The sequence below is a fragment of the Canis lupus genome, chromosome 1, assembly GCF_011100685.1.
Source record: "Canis lupus familiaris isolate Mischka breed German Shepherd chromosome 1, alternate assembly UU_Cfam_GSD_1.0, whole genome shotgun sequence".
Classification (NCBI taxonomy): Eukaryota; Metazoa; Chordata; class Mammalia; order Carnivora; family Canidae; genus Canis; species Canis lupus.
In genome coordinates, this window is record NC_049222.1 from 35,185,208 (window position 1) to 35,191,584 (window position 6,377).

General features: G+C 39.1%; 1 pseudogene; it reads left to right on the forward strand.

Annotated features, from left to right (window-relative positions):
• Positions 1 to 424: 424 nt before the first annotated feature.
• On the forward strand, positions 425 to 837 carry LOC611679 (annotated as a pseudogene).
• Positions 838 to 6,377: the final 5,540 nt, after the last annotated feature.

Below are 6,377 nucleotides of genomic sequence, written 5' to 3' on the forward strand. Positions count from 1 at the left end.
AATACAAATAAGCCTTGCTACATAATAACAAATTAAGACCAGAGTCACATGGAAAATAAAGCAGAAATTCAAAGCAATGAGTGCCCAGATCTGGGTTCCTGGATACCATTCTCCCACAGAAGGAACCAGGGCTTTTCAGAGAAATGGTCATGCCACAGCTAGGCAAAGAACGCACCAGATGAGCCTAGAACATCTTGTGGTGCCAGAAAGCAAGTGTTTTAAAACAAAATGATGGGAGGCCAGTGGTGCTGGGAGCCTGGTGGGTACCTGTTCCTCGCAGCTGGGGTGGGGGTGGCAGCACAGCAGTGAGTGTGCCCACTCCCTAGCTGCAGCAGGGGAGGCACTGTCTCCCATCCCCAGCCCCTGCACTGGTGCAGACACCCTGCTCCCTCTGCTTGCCCTCCCTCCTCCCTTTGCTCGCACCATGGCTGATCAGCAGACTGAAGGACGACAGCTTGCTAAGTTCAAGGAGGCTTTTTCCCTATTTGACAAAGATGGTGATGGCACCATCACAACAAAGGAACTTGGCACTGTCAGAGGTCACTAGGTCGGAGCCCAACAGAAGCTGAATTGCAGGATATGATCAATGAGGTGGATGCTGACGGTAATGGCATCATTGCCTTCCCAGAATTTTTGACTATGGCTAGAAAATTGAAAGATACAGACTGTGAAGAAGAAATTCTGGAGACATTCCAAATCTTTGACAAGGATGGCAATGGTTATGTCGGTGCAGCAGAACTACATCATGTTATGAACAACTTAGAAGAAAAACTAACAGATAAAGAAGCAGAGATTGATGGAGGTAGACAAAGCAACTATGTGAACTTTTACAGTTGATGAATGCAAATGAAGACCTGCTTTCCACTCCTTTTCCTTCCTCTGGAAGAATCCAATTGAATCTTTTCTTACCTCTTGCAAAAAAAAAAAAAAAGTTCATTCACTCATTCTGTTTCAATATAGCAAAACTGAACATTAAAAGTAACTTTTGTCCACACACACAAAATCTGCAGGTATTGGTTGGTGGTTCTGTCCCGTAAAGACCAAGCTACACATCAGTGTTCCAATATAAATACTTGTATTACCTTAAGGATAAGGAAGCACTTAGTGGACTCCCTGCAGTTCCATTTGCTCATGATTAATAGACTGTTTGGGCTGGCCAGTTTTTCATACATGTGGCTTGACAATTGAACACAGGTATTTGTATTAAAAATGAAAACTTAAAACACAAATTTAAAACTATTTAAATGAGTTCTAGTTCAGTTTGTTAATATAAACCATCATAGCTCGTTTACTGAAAAAAAGATTAAAATTGCTTTACCTCAGGAGGCTGTGCAGAAATATGGGTGAAGGATAAAACTGTCTAGACATAGCTTCACTTAGCAGGATGGTCCTTGTGTACTTCTGTGTGCCTCCACCCATGGTGACAATGACACACATCCTTGTCACAGGCTGTGTGTGTTGGTTCAGTGTTGTCTGTGTTGTACTAGAGTGAAATGGGTGTCAGGCTGTCACCATTCACACAAATTTTTAAAAAGAAACCTTTACCAAGGGAACATCTTTGGACTCTGTTTTTAAAACCATCTGAACCATGACTTGGAGCCAGCTGAGTAGGCTGTGGCTGTGGACTTATGCACAGCCATCAACATTGCTATTCAAGAAATTATAATTTACGCCCATTTCAAGTTGTAAATGCTAGTCTTTTTTCCAATAAAGAGACCATTAACTTAAAAATTAAATTAATAAAACAAAATGATGGGAAACATGTCTAAAGGATAACAGCCAAACTTGAAGGGACTCTTCTGACCAAAGAGGAGACAATCTGAATAAAAAAATAGCCAATGATATTAATATACTGCACAAAGTATAGTAAGAATCCATGAGTCCATACTGATACAAATAAATAACTGAATAAACAGAGAAGAAAAGAAAACTATTCCTTACAATGGAATTCCAACTAATGTATGTATGTGAGTAATTATGGGAAAAGAATGCCACCCCTAAAATACTACAGTAATCATTGTTTCAGGCAAGAATTATCAATGAATGATAAAATTAGTGGCAAAAGTATTATGAGAAACAAGATATTTACATAGTTGCAAAGTAGTTCCTAGAGAAAATGCTGATTAAAGAGGAAAAATATTTACTTCACAGTAGGGAAATCTAGCAGATACTACCTTAACCAAATGATCACAGTTAATATCACTAATGACGTGACAAATCATGTGTCTCTTGGGATGCCTGGGTGGCTCAGCGGTTGAACGTCTGCCTTTGGTTCAAGGCGTCTGGGATCAAGTCCCACATCGGGCTCTCTGCATGGAACCTGCATCTCCCTCTACCTATATCTCTGCCTCTCTCTCTTTCATTGTGTCTCTCATGAATAAATAAATAAAAATATTTTAAAAAATAAAAAAAATAAATCATGTGTCTCTTGGTATGACACACTGAGAAGGACACAACATAAATTCTATAGTATTTTTACCAAAAATGCACAACCCAAATTTATTCATGAAGAAACATCAGACAAACCCAAGTGAGGAACATTCTGCAAAAATAACTGGCTAGTACTTTTTTAAAGTGTTAAGGTTATGAAAGACAAAGAAAGAGTAGAAACTGTTCTAGTTTAAAGGAATGAATCAAGCAAAGTGGCTAGGATGCAAAATGAGAAGAGATGCTCACTCCCAAGGTCATGCGAGTATAGGGTTAGCCCCGAAGGAGACCAAGGAGACATGACAACTAAATCCAACATGTCATCCTGGTTTAGATCCTGGACATTAATAGGGAAACTGATGAAATTCGAATAAGTTCTTGTAGATTATGTAATAGAATTGTATTAATGTTAATTTCCTGATTTTGGTCATTGTGCTGTAGTTATATAAGATTAACCTTTGAGGACTCTGGATACCCAGGAATTTTTTTGTACTGTTTGTACAACATTATTAAGTTTAAAATTAATTTAAAACAAAAGTTTAAAAGTTTTTAATTTAAAAATATTAAAGACAAACATCAAGTAAGGATATAGGTTGCTGATGAAGAGCCTAGCATAATGTCACCTGTGGCTGCACTTGCTAAGTCAGGAAATGATAATGCACAGTGAGAGCATGGGCTTTGGAACCATCCACATGTGGCCTCAATTCTGACCTTGTTGCTACTTATTGTGTGATGTCCTAATCTTCCTAAGCCTCAGTTTACTCATATGTAAAGTAGGTTGTCATAATACCTACTTTTATGATTATGATTATTTTAAAAAGGTTTTATTTGTTTATTCATGGGAGACACAGAGAGAGAGCCAGAAACACAGGCAGAAGGAGAAGCAGGCTCTTCGCAGGGAGCTGGATGTGGGACTCAATCCGGGATCCCGGGATCACACTCTGAGCCAAAGGCAGACGTCCAACCACTGAGCCACCCAGGTGTCCCTGATTATGATTCTTTACATTCCTATATCTATTATGATAATCTATATTCAATAAACAACATTTGTAGAGAACTCAGTACAGACTCAGCTTATAGAATTCTCTCTAGTTGTTATTGAGGCTATTATGATTAGCCCCATCAACAACTAGGTTATTCTTTGTGAACAGTTAAACACTGTGCACTAATGAGCCCCTTTAAGACCATATAGGTACCCCATAAACTATGTTTCTAAAGTTCTGATGTATCTCACTGTAAGTAAACACAATACATGAAATTTTAAACTTACAAAACAGATATATAATAGGTGATTATTTTTTATTAGAACATGATTCATGGGCTCTTTTGGGGAGCAAATAGCATTTGGTTTACTTTTAATTTCGCAGAAACAGGTCTATCTATGACATAAAGCAATTATTTATGCATTGCCTTAAGCAGACTGAGAAAGGACCACTGCCGGACGGTTTAGGGGTAGGGAGAATCTGGCTTACTAATAAGCCTTAAAGGTTGACTCTTTGAAAGGGGTAAAGAGAAGCCAAACTCCCTGGTTTGTCTTTTCTAAGCAGATTCTGAACTACTTAAATGTGATGACATAGATCAAATATTTGAGGTTAAGGATTGCTTGTAGGTTCATGCTTTCTCCTTGAGTCCGTTTTTGAGATAACTCCAGCATAAATACCAGAGAAGCACAGAAGAAGGCTGAAAATGGCTAAACATATTCTATTTAGTGCTATTTCAGTGCTAAGTCAAACATTAAAACGTCTGGTGTTCCTAGTAATACATTTGTTTTATGAAATGATATAAGATCAAGAGACTTCTGTGGCAACTGCTCCATAAGTAAATAAAGGATACAAATCATCACAGAATATGCCAATCGCTGTCTTCCAAATATTTCCAATAATCCTTTAAGTCTAGGAAACAACAGTTAAATTCCTGAATAAATTCTCTTATCTTTAAAATCTGTTCCAAAGGTTTGGAAACCCAACTTTTGAATATTAACCAAAGAGTTTCCATCCAGCAATCTGGAAAGTTTGCTCAAATACATGCTAACTTTAACCAAGCAGAGGTGTTGTTTTGTAATTGTTCACTGGCCCCTTCTTGATCTCTAAGTACTGTGACCTGAGCACATTGGATACTCTAAAGCATCTTCATCTCTGAGTCTCATCCAACATTGCTTCCCTTCACTCAGCACTTGTTACCGTATGTTGTTAAGACTGAGTATATTTAAAACAAGTGTCATCTAAACCATTATACTGGTATCTCCAGCTCCATCCAGTCTCCATCCTGTCCCTCAGCCTTTTGGAGGCTCTCCCGTGACTCTCTCCCTCTTCAACTCTTCCCTTCACCTGGGTTCCTAGTCTTATACCCAGAAGTTTCTTCCAATGTACCATTTACTTTTCTGGTTTTCTTCTAAAAATATGTAGGCCTCCTTTATGCTTTCTCTGAATATCTTCTGTACAATTAGCTCTACACTTATTGTTTCAGCCCAAATAATTGGTTTATTGTTTAAACCTGCTATCTAGCCTCACTTCTCTACAGAAATCAATCCAAGGACCTGTTATTAATATCTGTCTTCTCTGTCTCCACCACTTCTGCCTTTGGTGAAGACATTGGGCTCAATCCTAACTCTGAACCTTTACTCCTCTTGTGGCCAGGCTGAAATATTTCCTCTTCATTTATTTCACTACTACACTTTACTACCTTAAAGGTCCAGCATGTGCCCCTTGGCATCTGTGAAGTGTCACCAGGATCTCCCTTCTCTGAACTCTTAAAATATTGTAGGTAGGACCCACTGCATCTCAGAAGTTCACCTGAATTGTGCTCAGGGTGCTACAAAATCTGTACTTTATGCAGTCGTTCTTTCTTGGCTAAGGTATGAACATGTATGCTTCATCGTGCCAACTGGACTGTGTCTCCCAGGAATGTGAATCTTGCATGGAGTGACCAAAGGAGAAAATGGATGGAATTAAACTAGCCAGGCTGCAGAGACCTAGTAAGCCTGTGTCCTAGTCCACCTCCTAGATCCTGGGAGGTACAGGATTTGGCTGGACTTGGCTCTTCACACGTCCTTCATTTCTGTGAGCCACACATTTTTCCCCCTTAAGTTGGCCAGAGTAAGAATTCCTCCCTACATCCAAATAAACTTAACTAGGATTCTCCTTTTGCCTTTTATCACTGTTTAATTTGAGAAAAAAAAGGAGCTAATTAAGTCTTGCGAAGCAAGGAGAAAGTTTCTTAAGGGCAGAAATTCTGTCTTATGACTCTATATGCCTTACATAAATTTTGAACAATTCAACTGCATGACAATAATAAATGAAAATCCTCATCTATAAACAAAGAGACAAGAATAGCCATCTGAGGGATGCCTGGGTGGCTCAGTGGTTGCGCATCTGCCTTTGGCTCAGGGCGTGATCCCAGAGTCCCGGATCAAGGCCCACATCAGGCTCCCTGCGGGGATCCTGCTTCTCCCTCTATGTCTCTGTCTCTCTCTCTCTCTGCATATCTGTTGCAAATAAATAAATAAAAATCTTAAAAAAAAAAAAGAATAGCCATCTGAGATCTTCTTTATGATTCCATGTTGCAGTGGAGGGTCATTCACTCATTTTGTAAAAACATTCTGAGTCCAGCTGCTTACCATGCACTAAGCACGGGAGTTGTGTGCAGGATGAAAAAGACAAAAGACACAGCACCTTCCCTGGCTCCTGTAGCTGGAATTCCACTTTCAAGTTGAACTTGTGTCTTACACAATGATAGTATAACTAGAATTAATTTGTACTTTTACCTCTGAAGCATTTTCAAATATAACACATCATTTGTTATTCCAATTGGATCCATGGGCAAGCTGGTGTTAGATCATGTGACCAAGATCAAAACCAGAGCTACAATGAGATGACAGATCCCTTGACTTACAGTGATGTTCCTTCCATCTCTACCACAATGAGAAACATTTCCTTCAGGACACAATTAAA